The following is a 17,634-nucleotide window of genomic DNA, read 5'->3' on the forward strand; positions in this document are numbered from 1 at the left end:
TCTCTCTTCCTGGCTTTTGTATCCACCATTATTTTTCCATAATAAGGAAAGCCCAGATGAATCCACTATGGCATTCTGAACGTCATCTCTTGATCCAAGCAGTATCCATCTTTTAAAATTCAACTTTTCAGCATTCAGTCAGAAACCGGTGCTGTCACCTTATTTCATATTAAGAACCCGATGAAGGTCAGCGCTGTACTCCAGATTTAATTATGCTTAGTTAATCCATTTTCTCAGTAGTGCATAAAGCCTCTTCTCCTTTTGTTACTAGTAAGTGGCAGAGTGATGCTTAATGAGCAACGACCTTCTGCCAGTACCTGGACCAGTTTTAACACCTGTACTTCTGTGGGATCTGGAAAGTAAACCCTTATTCCTTTTCAGAAATTGCCTTGAACTGTTGTTTCCCCCCATTTAGAGGTACCACTCTGTGCTGGGACAGTCCAAGGACAATTCTGAGAACTTACTTGCACTCCACTTTTGTCTTCAGCTCTTTGTCCCTACACACATATATCTACTATAGCCACGGTTTGTAGTCATTCCACCTTTTACAATGTTCTGCTCCACAAAAGCCCAGATTTCCTGAACTTCTGTGCAGGTCTCAGTCATGCTGCACTTCTCCTCTCTTGGAAGCCCATCACAGGAGGAAGTTGTTAGGATTGTTTCTGTCGCTGGAAGCAAAAGGAGTCATGGACTGCAAATAAGGTGCATGTACCTGCCCTCCCAACCCTGAACCACATGTTACAAAGGGAATTTATGCCAAATTGTTGTGAACACCTTTCCTCACTCTGGCGTAGTGAAATTCAGAGTGATCAGTAATTCCTTTGCCACCTTGGCTAATCAGTCTTTGAGCTCAAATCCCAGAGATTCAGTCTATAATCCTTAAGTCCTTTTTGGACAGATTCCCCCATCTCTGACACCAGTCAAAGACTCAGGTTTGGATCCCTTGTTCTCTATCTGTTTTCGCATGCCTGTGTTCACTGCCTGTGAGTGCCCCCAATGGTTATGTTCAGTTGCCAGCATACTGCCTCTCCTGCTCTTTGATTGCCGTGTCCTAAACCATGAGATGACTCTTCAGCTTTATGTCACCTCCTTCTCTAGCCCATGTAGGGGGAGAAGCTTATATTGAGCACTTCTGTAAAAGCTGCTGCTGCTTCCAATGAATAAAAGCAAAGACCAAGTCATGTTCTGTAAACTATTCCCACAGCCTCTTGGAATGGCTTTTTTTTCTCTTGCTGGTGCTGAATGTCAAAGCCCACTTGTGAATCTATAAACAGATCCATTGCCAATTCATCCTGGAAGACCTCGCTGTGCCAGGAACACACATTTCCTCTTGCTTCTCCACCCTTTCAAGCAGGGCATCTCCCTTCCCTCCATGTCAATATTTTGACTCTTTCTAGCACTAGTGCCTGATGCTAAACCATATACCAAGGACTTGCACAAAGTCTAAGTAATTCACCTGCCTCCCCCAGTCTGGCAGTACATCTTGCAGCAGCAGCAACGCTGGGCTACTCAGATTCATCCTTACAAACCCATCTGTGTTCATCCTTCCCTGTCAGCCTTTTAGACCGTAATGATGAGTTAACTGGAAAACCTTTGAGAATTCTTCCCCTCCCAGTGCAATTTTGCATTATTTGAGAAAATGAACCCTCCCTTATTCACATTTCTTAGTTACTGATGGGTACGGGAAAGTGCTACAAATGTCTTGTTTTAGCCAAATTCTCTGGCTGGCCCAGCTCCCATACCAAGAAAGCTGACTTGCACTGTCCCCCATGACCCCTCCATCACTTTAGTCAGGCAATCTTTCAGCCCCCAAAAAGCCATTGCAGAATCAGGAATTAATTTGCTGCATCATCATTTTCTGCATCATCAAGCCCTATATGACTGGAATACAAGAAAATACATCAGTCTTTTTTTTAGACTATATTTTTAGGCTTTCCCAGGTTACATCAATCTATTTTTAGACTAAATAACTATACTCTTCACTCACCTTCTGATGGTTAGTCCTGATGGCAGGAAGATTGTTGAAAGAGATAGATGTAGTCTGTGTTGAGAAGTGCTCAACAGAGCAGCCTCTCATTCTCCATTCCAGGAGCCAGTACTCTGTGCTAAGTTGTGCATGGGGAAAGGGCATAATAGAAAAAATATATCTGGCATTAGTAAAGGAGGAGAGGACCAGCAAGCATCACGTTTCCTTCCATGTAAAGTTAAAGTCAAAAATGTAGGAAATAGATAGAGGAGTTTAAATGTGTGCTGTCATTCACTTCTCCAGAAGGTCCACAGTGCTTCATAAGAAATGGTAGCTCCTGTAATGCAGCATAATCTGAGATGAGGTGATTGAGTTTTGGTTCAAAGTTTGAGTCTGGTTTTTTGGAAAGAAGAAAACTACATCACCTGAAAGAAGTCAGTGATGAAGCTTTGTTGTATGGTGTAAAATGTCTGAGCAGATTAAGTGATGGCATATTAAATTGTACTTTTACACAGAAAATGCCAGGGGACTAGATATAAAATCCAGGCAAATCCACAGCAGCAACTCTACACATGTTTACGTGCAGGCCCCTAACGACTGGCACAATCCCCAGAAGGCAGAGATGGATTGGTTTGTATCTTATCATCTCTTCAGATAAAGCAATGGAGCTTGGGGTGGGGGTAGACGACTATTATGTTAGGCACACACAACACAAACCTTAGTGAAATGTAAACTATTTAACTCAGAAAGGAGGTAAAAGGATGAAATTTAATATTCAAGATGTGAGAACAGACGTTAAAGTTCCCCTGGACTCTGTCCATATATAGTCAAGGATTTTCTGGGTTAGAGCCAGTATTTCCATTGAAGCACCTTGTTTGAAATATCTTTTCTGTCTTTTACTCCTTTGAGACAAAACCCAAATGCTGCTTATCTGAACTTGTCCACTTTGCACTTTTCTTTTTGAGAACCTGGCAGGGAACATATGACCCTGTAAATGCATCCCTGTTCCTGCCACAGGTAACATATTACATACCATCAAAAAAAAAAAAGAAGGGGGGGGGGGGAATATCAATGCAAAGGGAGATGAGCATTTTATAATGAAGATATATTTCCTGTTTCCATTTTACAAAATCTGAGTCACCCTGGCTCAGGTTGGGAAGAACCAGTGTTCAAACCTGCAGAGATAATATCTGCCTTCGGAATTCTTGGGAAAACTCTCAACCTTATTTGGAAAAGTGGGATCTGCTGTGATAGCCATGGCCTTGACTATCTGGGAAAAGGGTCCTAAACACCTTCTCCCTCCAGATTAACTCCTGATCTATCTGTGTGGCACCCTCTGGGGCCGATGGCACCTTAGACATCTCACACTTGTTTCCAGAGCACTCCACAACATCTCAGGCAACCTCTCCAAGGGCTGAAGTCCTCTTTGCCCTATTACTTCTATTAATGCAAGACTGTGCAATCAGTGGTCCTACATCAACAATATACTTATGAATGCACAGCTTTTTTCCTGTGCCTCCCCTCTGAGACCAGGGCCACAGTACTGGGTTCAGGCTGTGGGAGAGAGGCAGGGAACAGAGACCTGACCAGCAATAGGTATCTCTACCCTATAGCCAGCATTCTCCAGCGTCTCAGTCTCCAGGAGATAGGACAGGATAAGAGCAGGTCACATGTGGAGGTAAAAGACACTCCAGCCCTGTCCCTGTTCTAGGAGGAATCCTGTGCCAGTAGGATTACAGTGCTGGGTTCATGGGGCAGAATAGACTCTGCATCACAGGAAAAGCCACCCTGGGGAGCCAGGGCTGGGAGGTGGGAGCTGGCTGCCAGCAGAGTGAGTGCAATGGTTCTGCATCCAGAAGACGAGCAACATACCACATACATTTACACACTCACCAGTAACACAAGACCTGGCAGCCCCTCAAAGATGAGCCATGGTTTGGAAATCAAAGATATTTTTCATTTTCATTATACCCACTGGGTGTCTTTGATTATATTTTGCAAGCAGAATAAGGCAACCAGAACAGTGCAAAAGTGGTGGAAAAAGACACCCTCCTCAGTTTGACACATTTTTTTTTACCATTTGCTAGAGGATGGCTACACCACCGCCCCTTACAATGTGAATTTCCTTCATTATAGAATTTTTCTTTTTCCCCTGTAAAAGCCAATGGAATGTAGACAATGAACAATTTCACATTTAGAAGCCAACTTTTCATCAGGGTTTATCCTTTTGATTTTGAAACTGGCTCATTTAAGCTGGAAAATACTGTGAAATGTTGCAATAAAAGAGGCTCTATTTTTGCATTAGCTAAAATATGCACACACAGAAAACCCAAGCAATACAAAAGCAAGCAAAGAAATGCCCAGCCCGTAAGCTCCAAGTTGCTTAAAATTTCTCATTTCAAGTACAAATGCCTCAGAGATCCTTGCCATCTCTAATAATAATGCAAGCTGCCACCCAACAGCAGCATAACATTTCCACCAGGCAGTATATTTTTCCTTGCAAAACTTAGTGAGTGTGGCTTCAGCTGCCTAAATGCCATCTCAGTCTGTTGCAATCGGCTGTAAACTTTCAAGATACTGGTCATATGTCATAAACTCACAACAGTTTCTGGATTTGCCTTAGGACTAAAATGTTCCTGGGCAAAAGCAATTCACTGAGGAAGAAATCCTACCCTTTGTTGTTTTCCTGATTCCCTAGAAGTAACTTCTCACTGATTTCCAGCCCTTTACTTTATAAATCAGATCCATCCCAGTTCTAGCCATTAGAAAGAGGAGTATCTTGCTCTTCTGTACTGCAAAGCAGAACAGTAATTGCACATTCATGGGGGGAAGGCAAAAGGAGAATCCAAATCCAGGATAGGCTTCTGGCCAAAGCAGCTCAGATTTTCCATCTCATCTGCAACTGAGACATGAAAAGTGCAGGTTAGCACTGGGCAGCACCATCCAACAGCAGATTCTGGCAATCTTATTTCTAAAGGTTGTGCATGTGACCCAAGTTATGGATTTTTAGACCAAATACAGCAAGGTACAAGGTACAAGGTACAAGGAGGATACATTCAGCCACTGAATCAAAGTTTGAGGAAAGGGTAGGATTTTTATATTCATATGAAGCCCACATATAATTGCTGGCAGATATTTATAGAACATGACCATATGAACTCTGATCTACAGTGAAGAAGTAAGATAAGTTACATGAATTCAGTGCTGCCAGTTTAACATAATTTCCTTTCAACACCGTGACCAAATTGCCTTGATGTTCACACCTGTAAAATGGGGACAGTACTTTATGCCTTTTACAGGGGATAGTGTTAGACACATTAGTTAAATTATTTGGAGAAGCATCTTCATACACAGGACACACTTCATACTGCAAAATAACTTTATCTGTACCAGCTGGTGTTGCACAGGAGGAGCTGAAATCTAAACCAGGAAAGTGAGGGAGAAAGTCAGCATAATTTCCTGTTGGTAGGATGTGCTCTGCAAGTGTGACTAAGAATATAGAACAGAGGGACCTTGCAAGCAGGTTTTTTTAGCCTGCTTTCCTTCTCTCACCAGGTTGTGCTCATGCAACGCCATGGTCCCCAGGAAAGGCATTTCTTATTTACTCAGTGTGTGAGCAGAACCCAGTCCTTTCACCTCAAATCAATTTTCCTTAGATTCCAGAGCAGCTGTGGTGCTATGTGCCAGCAACTGTCTCCTATCTCGCATGCTCATGCTGTGCACAGTTGTCCCCTCTGGTTGCAGAGTAAATTAGAGGAGCCACCACAGTACAGCTGAGAAAGCAATGGAAAATCCAGCCAGGAAGCTTTTTCTTCTTGATTTCTGTGAGGTTCTCCATGTTTGGTAAGCTCTGTGGGCTCAGTAGTGGGAACTGAAAAAGAAAAACCATCACACACAATTTTTCTGTGCCTTGCAAAAGTCAAATAAATCAAGAAATAAAATATCAAGGCATCTGTGATACAAGACTGGGTTCATGAATGTTTAGAACATTTGAACTCTGTCTCTCTGGCTTCTAAATCTGGTTGCTGGGATTTCATTATTCTATCTATTTTTTAAGGTATAATCACTTGTATCTTAAGAATTGTCTGCCTGTGTTCTGTATTAAACTTTGCATGACTTGGATAGATCTGCATCGCACTGCCCATCTTTTCTGCCTTCAGATTTATCATCTGAAAATTTTCCACGTGACGCCAGTGAAGTCCCCATCATCAACAGTAGAGCCAGCCATGCCACCTCATTATTTCCACCCCTTTGCTGCCTCATTAGAGATAGGCCAAGTGTCTCTCTGAATCACAGTCACTCTGCTCAGGCAGATGGGCAGCCCCACATCACTCCAAGAGGCAGGCACAAGGTGAGCTTACCATTGCCACCACAGTCCTGTCCATCCATCCACTGTGCCACAGTGTATCCCTTTGGCCATCTCTTCACCCAGAGTGATGACAAGCAGCGTAGATTAGGTTACCCACCACAACCCCAGCATGAAGCTGGGACTTTACCAACAGCTCCTGGCCCTGGCAGCCTGCGCAAAGGAAACAAGCAAAGGGTGAAAGAGGAGGTGGCAAAGAGCTCAGCATGTATTTGCTAATTGGTGGAAGACCTGAAAATAGACCCTTCTGCTTCATCTTACTCAGTCCCACATGGGTTCCTCTCTGTCTCCAAATTCTAATTGTCCCAGGGGTTGTGCAGGGAACATGCCCCCAGTAGGTCTCTGTTGTGCCTGTTGTTAGATCTTAGCTATGGCTGCTTAATTCTCATTAAATAGCTAAGTTTCTTTTAATCTTCTTCCAAAACAAGGAGCTTAAGCATTAGAACATCTCCTAGGAACTTCCAGCTCTCCTTTGGGAAGATATTTCTTTCTATTGAAGGGAAAATTTCCCAATAACTCTTCTGCTGCCAAGCATCAAGGCCAGAGGCAGCGCCATGCTCATCCCTCATCATTTCCTAAGGGACTCACACATCCCGGGCTGTGCCCTCTGCCTTTACTTTCCCATTTTCATTCCGGCCTGTCTGCTTGAATTCATTCAAAGGTGTAAGAAAAAAAAACCTCTTGGGACAGTCTGTCCAGTGCTGCACCCACCGCAGTAAAACCTCAACTGCTGTACTACTGGTTCTTATCAGCCATCACACCTTAAAGTACAGAAGGTGTGTCTAATATTAGCCAGGAAACGTCCTGGTGAAGACCTGGACTTTTTCAGCTAATCAGTACTAATAACTTCCTATGTTTGAAGACAGCCCATAGGAAATGCAGCCTGACTCATCTACCCTGTAATTAGATGAACTCGAAAAAGTGCAGGTGTCTGCATCACACAGGCACATTAGCCAAGGTGCAGAATATGCTTCTGACCAAAGAGCAGATATTAGCAGCAGTAATTTCCTCCATTGATATAATGTGAACAAGCAGTATTCCTGACAGATTTTGCATCTGGCTGAGGCTGGAGACTTGAGCAGTCATTTTCTTCCTTACCTCTCTTACGGGAAATCAGTAATATGCAAAAAAACTTTGATTTATTTTTTACATGTTTGCAAATTACTAGAAAATAATTATGAAGCAAAATTTCATGAAAACAAAAAGATATTCAGGCCCATTCGCTATATAGGTAATACCTAGACTGTGAGTCTTACCGAAGATATTTGTTTCCTGTGTTCTTTCTTTCCTGCCAAGTTCAGCCGTATATCACTTTTATGTATCTGAAGGCAATGGCGTAATGCAATATGAAGCTATGAATGGGATAAAGTTACGTATTCTCCATTGATTTTCCATTGTATCCATTATCTTTAATGCTGGAATGCAGGTTACTGTGAGCGCCGGAAGCCTCTGCACCTCCACACTGACTGCTGCCTTATGAAAACCATCCCCTGGGGGCAGATAAAATCAGCTGCAAGCTGCAGAGAGGAGACAGGAGTTCCCCAAAGTGTCCGGCTTAATGCAGGAAGCAAGTGGTTCTCCTCCTGCCTGCAGGAAAGAGAGGGAGAACGTAGACTCGGGAAGGGAGATACGAGAGAGCTGAGAGGAAACCAGAGAAGGGCTGAAATTGAAGGGTGGGAAGAAGAGGGGAAGGAAGTGAGAATGACAGATCTGCCTCAAGGCTTCTTAGCAGCAGAGAAATGCTTTCTACATGCATAAAAAAAAAAAAAAAAAAAGGAGGAAAAGAAAGAGATTTGTGGTCCATGATTCTGCTGTTCTCTGCTGCAAAGTTCCCCAGGCATCCCCAATATCGCTTCAGGAGAGCAGCAAGATGGCAGCAGAGGGGGCTCCAAATCTATGACCCCAAATCCTGGGTCTTGTGGAAAGTAAGCTGAAGGCTCACTGCCATTGCTGCTCAGCACCATGGGTCGGGATGAGCAAGAAAAGTGTTTTCAGGAAGCACTGGAGCTTTCCACCATAGCAGCTCAAGCAAAAGCTTAGTATCGGCACTCAGAAGAGAGAAAGATGAGAAGGGTGAGAGGATGCAGCTGCACAGGGAAAGCAGGGAGGCTTGTGGCCCAGATGGGCCCAGTTGCACTGGGACTAGATGTTAACACTAGCTCCCTAACAAGCTTCTCAAATCTCATTTTTTAAGGCCATGTGTTAACAGAAAACAACTGTTCAAATTTAGAAAGTTCCAGCACCACTTTCCCCCTTGTTGCATCTGGGCTGCAGGAATTAGAATCACCAATGCCACTTAATTCTTCATTCCTATTCTGAAGGGTTAGAAGGGTTAGTCACGTGAGTGGTCATCTTGGATGATCCCATGCAAGCAATCCCAGCAGGATTTCTCCATGTATGACTAACTGGTTCTCCTGGGAGCCCGGAGCTTCCCATTGGGAAGGCAAAGGATTACCCTTTTTAATGTCAGAGCTGTCTGCAATCTTAATACCTCAGTCACCACTGCTGCCCCTGTAATGTATTAAGACCAAAATTCTTCTGCAGGAGAAGTTCATCTCCATCTGGCCTTTACTGCTCTGGCTACTCCTGTTGACATCTGTGACTAATTCAGAATCTATGAGACAGAGCTATACCAATACAAAAACTCCTTCCTAAAACCCTGCCAGGCTGACCGGCTGGCATTCCTCAGGAAAGCTGCTCAAGAAGAGCTGGCTCTGAATAACTCCATGGGACAACATTTCTGAAACGAGCATCTCATCCCAGTTTACCTTGGAGCACACCAGCTTGCAACCATGGACAAGCTGCTTTGCTTCACCTATCACCCTGGGTACAGAGCTTAGGGACCTTCACGCAAATTGTCCTTCAGGTATTTGGCCTACTGGCTGACACAGAGCAAATCCTTTCCATTAGTTCAAGAAAAATCTGGTACCTTGTTTGCTGTTTTAGCAGGGGCAGAGCTGGAGCCAGACTCCTTCCCGCCCGCCCCCCTTGCTCCGTGTGTACGTACGTGCATGTGCTGCGCAGCAGGACCTCTTTTCTCATTTAAACAGCCAATTAAAGCCTACTTTGGCACTTAGCACATGACATCAAGTTGCAGTACTTAAGCCTCCTAGCACAGTGTGAATTTAATTTGATAAAGGGGCAACTAATAAAGATCTTGGAAGGCTGGTTAAAGTTCATTAAGCCTTTCCTTTCAAGGTACACTTGCCTCCAGTGCAAAAGCTTGCCTCTATGGGTTGTTTTTTAAAGCTGTGTTATATCCTGCCACCAGAAAAAGGTGCCTGTGTCACATCCCAACAGGGTATATTTAAAGTCTCACTGTTAAAGTCATGTCAGGCCTTGGTTTCTTGCCCAGAAATGTGCAGAAAATAAAGTAAAAGCCCCTTTTCCCGAGTGCGGGGCGAGGAGTGCAGCATGGGTTGGTGCAGGCAGGCTCCAGAGAGGGGACCTGGGCTTCTGTCACACTGAGCTGCATTCATCCTCCTTCTCTTGAACCATCCGGAATTCCAGATGGCTTTCATAAACAGATGAGGAGGCTCCTCTGAGATCCCTGGTTTAATGAAGCCCGTATGGCTGACTCATGTAATAAGTATTTAATCATGCTGATGAAAATGGTTTTTAAAACTTCCACCACACACACAGTGCTGTTCCCCGTGCAGCCACGGAGCTGATAGCACATCACAGCCAAGGAACCTCTGTTAGCCAGAGCCTCTCCAGGTGCCTGCGTTGACTTCCATCAACGAGTTATAAACGTGCACATGAGCTTGTGCATTGCCACCCTCCAACAAGGACCTGTTCACCTTTGAAGAGACTCATCAAATCGCCTAAAGAAGTGCCACAAAAGGCATTTATTTCCAAGCTACACATTCCCTGTGCAGCTGTTTCAGAGGTCACTCAAGGGTTAACACTTCAGTGTTTATCTCTTCTCATTAGTTTCTGTTTGTGCTCTCAATGCCCATGACCTAAAAATCTGCAGAGCTTAAGTGGCCTCCATTTGTAAAGAGAGAGATGCCACAATCTCTTGCAAATACTGAATCATCTTAAGTGGAATTTATTCCTCTTGTCAGCAGAAGTCATCCTCAGTGTCATGAAGGAGATGGGTCTTTATCACTTAGCCTGACCAGCAAGTCGAAGGAGGTGATCCTGCCCCTCTACTCTGCTCTCGTGAGACCTCACCTGGAGTATTGTGTGCAGTTCTGGTGTCCTCAACATAAAAAGGACATGGAACTGTTGGGCCACGAGGATGACCAGGGGACTGGAGCACCTCCTGTATGAAGACAGGCTGAGAAAGTTGGGGCTGTTCAGCCTGGAGAAGAGAAGGCTGCGTGGAGACCTCATAGCAGCCTTCCAGTATCTGAAGGGGGCCTATAGGGATGCTGGGGAGGGACTGTAGTGATAGGACAAGGGGTAATGGGTTAAAACTTAAACAGGGGAAGCTTAGATTGGATATAAGGAAGAAGTTCTTTCCTGTTAGGGTGATGAGGCACTGGAATGGGTTGCCCAGGGAGGTTGTGAATGCTCCATCCCTGGTGGTGTTCGAGGCCAGGTTGGACAGAGCCTTGGGTGACATGGTTTAGTGTGAGGTGTCCCTGCCCACGGCTGGGGGCTTGGAACTAGATGATCTTAAGGTCCTGGGGCCATTCCTAGCAAGTCTCTGCTTCTTAATGGCATAATGTACACATCCTCGGACTTCTTGAACACTTTTGAATTTCTCATCTAACTGGTCTTGTTGCACAATATGTTAGCACTTGTAGCCTGGGAGAGAGGGTAGGAAGGAAGTTGTTATCAGAAGCTGATAGGAGGGAAGTTGTATCAGAAGTTCTTTGTTTATATGCAGGAGCAGATAAGTTGACTCATATCTTTGAGTCCCCACCACTGCAATACTACACATCCCCATGCACATGGCATGTAAGACACAGGCATGGGCACACAGAAGATGCTTCAACCCCTGCCCCAGAGATAATGTAAGCGCTTTCTAACCACCTGTGCTTGTTGTAAAACCTAGAAATGTCTTGAGCTTGTTCTTAGCAAAATATCTCACCCTTTTCCTCTTGATGCTGTGTTGCATTCACCAGCTGTCACAGCAGGCGAATGGGTTTGCAGATAGCACTGGGCTGATGTAATTTGGCCAAATTTGCTCTCCATGACCATCCTCTCACCACTTTGTGTGTAATTAAAACATGACAAGACCCTGTTTTGCAAGACAAATGAGAAGAGGATTGGTGGGGCACCTCCAATGTAACAGGCTCAGATACAGCACTGTAAATTACTTTGTTTGGAGAAGAGTGGCCTTTCTTCAGGTTGAAGAGTTGGTGTCCTCAACATAAAAAGGACATGGAACTGTTGGAACAAGTCCAGAGGAGGGCCACGAGGATGATCAGGGGACTGGAGCACCTCCCTTATGAAGATAGGCTGAGAAAGTTGGGGCTGTTCAGCCTGGAGAAGAAAAGGCTGCGTGGAGACCTCATAGCAGCCTTCCAGTATCTGAAGGGGGCTATATAAGGATGCTGGGCAGGGACTCTTCGTTAGGGACTGAAGCGATAGGACAAGGAGTAACGGGTTAAAACTTACATAGGGGAAGTTTAGATTGGATATAAGGAACAAGTTCTTTACTATAAGGATGGTGAGGCACTGGAATGGGTTGCCCAGGGAGGCTGTGAATGCTCCATCCCTGGTGGTGTTCAAGGCCAGGTTGGACAGAGCCTTGGGTGTCATGGTTTAGTGTGAGGTGTCCCTGCCCATGGCAGGAGGGTTGGAACTAGATGATCTTAAGGTCCTTTCCAACCCTAACTATTCTATGATTCTGTGATTTCCAGAGCATGAACTTAAGTGAACGTAACTCCATGTAACTTCATCAGGTAGTGACTGGAAGACCACATGATTTCAGTACATTTTAAGCTTTCTTCAGAAAGTCAGTCCTCCTCCTCTTCTCCAGAGAAAACCCAGGACTAATGGTCTCTTCCAAGCAGGCTGCATGCAGAGGGCAAGTGTGACCTTCCCTGGGGCAAGGCTGAGGACCTTAGACCTGTTCTCATGTGCTCTTGTCACTCAAATAATCCCGTGTGGGCTGAAGGCTCAATGTCAAGATTTTAACTGATTTCTTAGGGGATGAAGCCCATAAATCACTACCTTGGAGGGTGGGGAAAGGCTGGAAAAGTCAGTCTTTACCTTTACAACTGGCTCATCATTATTCAGCAGGTCCAGCCACCACTTCTTGAGAGCTCTGGGGAAAGGAAGACAATGAATTCCATACTATTCTGCACAGGCTGCTGGCCAGAGGCAGAGAAAGGCACCCCTGGTTTTATCTATATGGAATTTTGTGGATCAGTCTAAGTTTTGGCAGACAGGTATTTGTTGTCTTCAGCTGAATTAGTTTTAAGTGTTGGGGGCAAAGCCACTTGAAGAGCTTTGATCTGCAAGATTATCTTTTCCAAATTCTAGAAATGTTGAAAGCTGAAGGTGTGTTTGCAGTATGTTATCAGTTACAAGATTGCTTACATCCTAGGAAAAGGCTTATTTTCTGACCTGAGAGCAAAAAAGATCTCCTCCTCTTCATGTCATCAAGAGTTAGTGTCTTTTTGTAAGCAATTTATTGTTCAAATCACTGAAATGTAGCACAATATTCATGGCTTTAGAAAATGTGGGGTTTTTTTTTTTAATTTCCCTCACTTGATTTTATAAGACTTTTTTTTTTTTTCACTTCTAAACATGCACATATGTTGAAAAGATACTAGTATAGGCTGAACAGAAAGATGACTGTGATACTGTCTCATCCACTTATAAACAGTGTCTTACCCCATGCTTTGTGATTGACTGAGGTGTCCATTGTGCATAGTAGGTGCTGCTTTAAATAATTGTTCTTCGGTAGTTAGTGTGTTTAAGTGTTTAAGTAAGTCTTCAAGACTGAAAAGTCTTCAAGATTGGGAAGTCTGGTTAACTTTGAATCATATTGGTGTAGCACCTAGATGTACACAGCTGCAAGTAACTGGAGCATTACAGTCTTTAGAGGCTTTATAATGAAATCCAGAGTTCACTTGCATGAAGTGCTTCATTCTCCCATTCATGAGCTTACAGATTTTAGAGCTGCAGGACGAAACTTTGCAAGTGCAGGAATTCCACACCACTTCTTGTATCTCATTTTAGAGCACCTAATTAAGATGTCACCATGACATTTCAGAAAAGCACCCTGAATAGAAAAACATTGGAATAGTGGAGAGGTCTCAATTTCCTTGGGTATGACTTCAAACCCTGGAGTTAAAAGACACTAGAAAGAGAACTTAATGCCTATAAATCTTGCGGTATGAACTGACCCATGACTCACAAAGTGCCCAAGCCCCTAACTGTCAGGAGAAAAACCCTTTAAAATACAGTTTGTTGCTATCACTGCAAACTTTAACCCACTGGCTTCACACTCAGAAGGCAAATGGCAGGAGAGGATTTACATGTTCCTCTGAACAAAATACGCCAGGGTAGGAAAACTTGACCTGACAGTTTTGAGACATGCCTGCCATAAATAACCAATTGATTGGCTGACTTGCAAAGCCATTAGCAGGTGTGAGGTGCCTGCTGAGATTCAGACATTGCACAAAATGCTGGAGGTGCCAGCAAAATGGACACAGCAATTGGCTATGCAGTTGTCTTCCAGCAGATCGCTCAGGAGGGCTCATGAAAAATGGAGCAGCTTTCACCTGTCTTGTTTGACGCTGTAGCTGTGTAAACAGACTGTGCATGGGATCCAGTCTGTCATGGGCAAAGGGCTAAAAAAAGAGAGATAAAATGAGCACCTTGTGCTTGAGCACTAAATCATTTAGGGAGTAAAATATTTCCAGTGAAGTTGGAGATCCTGCCTTGACAGTTGAAGACGATGAGTCTTCTCTCCTGTAAATCACCACAGCTGCCAAGTGGCACTGGTAGGTCTGAGCTAAAGGGGCTTTCCACCCCCTGAAAAGTGGCAGCAGCAGTTATAGGAGAAGGAAATGTGATGACTCAGATCACAGGCTGTCAAGTGAGTGGACCAGACGTTATGTTTTACTATCTGAGAATGGGTCATTTTTGCTTTTTCTTCCATCCCTTGTCCTCTCAAAGAGTGCATGTGATACACCCACCTTCACCTCACTGCTGCAACCACACTTTCTGGACTTGGGCTTTTTGCATTGTCCCGCCCTGTTGTCAAGGGAAAAGATAAGAGCAGCAGAACTCCCCTGGAGCACTCATTATGAAGTCTTTCATTTTGGAGAACAGAGGCAGTAGGAAGCAGAGTAGACATGATGCTGGTGTACTCCAGACACTCAGTTATACCAGAGATATATGCAGAGTGCAATTGAGTAGGAATCTGGGTGTAAATGGCTACATAAATAGCAGCATAATGATGAACCAGAGCCAGCTCCTCAGAGAGGCTGCAGCTTCGGGCATTAGCTTTGAACAACCAGAGACAGGGCCTTGTTCCAGTGTCAAACATAAGATGAGAACTGACAACCGGGAGGTAAAAGGAGGGTAGAAAAACGTGGGTATGTGAAATTACATTCAATCTGACCCCGCTCAGAGGCTCAAGTTCTTTCCAACATATTTCTGCTCCAGGAGATAGTGGGCCAGCTCACAAGGACATGATGGGTGTCTCCTGCGTTAGCCAGATTGCCTCCTGTACTCTTAGAAGAGTGAGAAATGCCTAAGTCCTGGCTCTGCCATCACCCAAAGCCATTGGCACTTCCAGAACCAGAAGATTCCTCTACTACATAGGACTTGGTTCCCCTTGACATTTATTCATTTTATGGGTTAGATTTAACAGCTTTTTTTTCTCTCTCTTTCTGGGAAGTAAGGCCTACAAGGGAAGAATTAGTTCCAAATAAATGCAGTTACACAGTACACAAACATGCACTAGCTGAGTATCGACATGCTGCTGCCCATGTGGTTTCCTGGTGGCTCTTAAAACATCAGAAGTGGTGAGCACCAGGAGAGGATTCATCTGCTTACAGGAATCTGGCCCTTTTCCTATGAACTACAAGACTGTACAAGCATGATTGCACCTAAACTCTCCCTAGCTAATCTCAGGTTTTACTGTATAGTACCCTGCTATCCCAGCAACATCTTTCAAAGACGTAAAAACATCTTAATCCCCTCACCCAGCTCTAGTACCCGCATTTTAATGCCACAAAGATACTTTCATGCAGTGCTGCCAGAAGAAGCATCTGCTTGAACAAACCTTCCAGCAGAGCAATCTGCAGGACACTGAGCATCACTGAAGCAAATACCTCAGCCATGCTAAAGGCTCTGACCCCAGAGAGTGCCAGCCTCTGAGAGTTGGCACTGCTGGAGACTGGTATTCATGACTCCTCTTCACACTGGTTTGGCCTGGGGTCTCTAAAACTGGAAGCTGAAGTAACAGGCAAAGGAAAAAAATAAATCAGCTAAATATTTCTCATGTCTGGAATGTGGGAGGTTGAGGGGTTCCCATGTCACATGGGGTATCTCAGCCATCAGGCAGAGAAGGGAAAAGAAGGTCAAAGGAGAGGGACTTTGTGTCTGGAAAACACAGAGGAAACTGCTGCCAAACACTTTGAATTTCTTCTCCCTCTTTTCTTTTTTTTGTGTTTTTCTTTTTTTTTTTTTGGGGGGGGGGGGTGTTGTTTGTTCTTTGTGTTTATTTGTTTGGTTTTGTTGCTCTTTTTTGAACTGAGATCAGCCTTCAGCAAGGGATTGAGAGCAAGAAGCTGTTGGGATCTTGCTTCTGTTTTGCAGGCAGTAGCTCCTTTGAATTCATGGTCTTGTCACATAAATTAGGGAGATAAGAATGATCATATTTAATAAGAGCAGGAGCTCAGCATCTTTAGGGAGATAAGAATGATCATATTTAATAAGAGCAGGAGCTCAGCATCTTTAGGGAGATAAGAATGATCATATTTAATAAGAGCAGGAGCTCAGCATCTTTAGGGAGATAAGAATGATCATATTTAATAAGAACAGGAGCTCAGCATCTCATCTCTGACAGAGGTCAGTAATAAATGCTTTGGAAACAAGTACCAGAAAGGGAGGAGTAGTTGTCCCACACCCAGTCACCTTCTAGCCCACAGTGGTTTAGGATCTTCAGAAGGCAGATGCTGTACCCATGGCAGCTTCTGCAGTCAACAGGCACTGTCTGTGCTGGTTTCCATAAGTATGTTTAATCCTATCCTTTGAAAGCTTTAGCCACCACAGCATCAACAGCGAAGTGTCCCGCAGTGCCATGGAGCCTGGAGAAAAGTAGTGGCTTTTGCTTCTTCTAACCTTGCTGTTGAGCAATTTTTTTAGGTACCATATAGTCCTGATTTTATGGGCTAAAGTGAATAACAGCTCCATGTTCACTTCATAACTACCGAGGGCTCAGTCCATGTCCCATCCTTGCTAGCTTCTTTCCAACAAGCGTCTTCTTCTTTTTGAACTGCCTTTTTTTTTTTTTTTAAAACCAAACATTACATTTTGTACAAATACTTTGCTACAGCAGGGAAAGTACTTGATTTTGGAAGAGTCATTTTAATACAGACAGCACAAATGTTTATAAATACATACCTGCACACAGACAGGGCTCTTGTCAAAACACATTCGAAGGATACCTAGGTTCTTTCATGTCTTACATACTCAGAGTGAAAATAACCAGCTATATTTAACCCAGATCCAAGCCCAGACTAAATTATTTTAAAGGTCAATTAAAGAACAGAAAATCTCACTAGCTAAGAGATAAAAAGCTCCCATTAATCTGCAATTCCAAGAGCTTTAACAGAACTAACACACAGAATGAGAAAGTGCAATTAAGTACAATTTCATATAAAAATCACTGACAACTCCAGCTTTCTATACCTGCCAAGACCTGCATTCAGATGACTGCATTTGGCCTACAGCAGTTGATGGAAACTCCATCACTCACTGCGCTGATGTAGTTGTTTGGAAACCAGAGGCTCTTGGCAGGGAAAATACATTTCAGCTTCTGTTGAATGACTGCACATATGACGAGCAGAAAATGAGATAGACCCATAGCCTGTGCTCAAACTTGGATTATGTTTTGGCTGGTGCTTAAAGTTCAGGTCTGAGGCCAAGTGAAGGCTAGAATTTAGCCTGCAACATAATCCTGAAATCACATGGACTCTTCTTCTCAGGTATTGGACTCAGTGACAGAGACCTGGGGTATTTTCTCCCTTGTGATTGCGAATCCGTCAGTTTGGCAGGCGCCACTGTGCTTGCTTCATTCCTTTTCTTTGACCCTACGTGAGTCAGTTCTGAAAAACTCTTATTTGACCACAAATGGAAAAGAAAGAAAAAAACCCAAGACAAA

The 17,634-nt window shown here is 43.9% G+C and overlaps 1 long non-coding RNA gene across 1 annotated transcript; it reads right to left on the reverse strand.

Annotated features, from left to right (window-relative positions):
* Window positions 1-4,732: 4,732 nt before the first annotated feature.
* LOC133274816 (uncharacterized) lies at window positions 4,733-15,589 on the reverse strand. Its single transcript, XR_009745290.1, has 3 exons — window positions 12,501-15,589; window positions 6,328-6,485; window positions 4,733-4,868 (listed from the first exon to the last, which is right to left on the reverse strand). It is a non-coding gene; the product is annotated as an uncharacterized LOC133274816 (long non-coding RNA).
* Window positions 15,590-17,634: the final 2,045 nt, after the last annotated feature.

This window comes from Pezoporus flaviventris, unplaced genomic scaffold, assembly GCF_033815535.1.
Source record: "Pezoporus flaviventris isolate CSIRO_AGI_PZ_B2104156 unplaced genomic scaffold, CSIRO_AGI_Pfla_v1 ptg000036l, whole genome shotgun sequence".
In the NCBI taxonomy this organism is placed as follows: domain Eukaryota; kingdom Metazoa; phylum Chordata; class Aves; order Psittaciformes; family Psittacidae; genus Pezoporus; species Pezoporus flaviventris.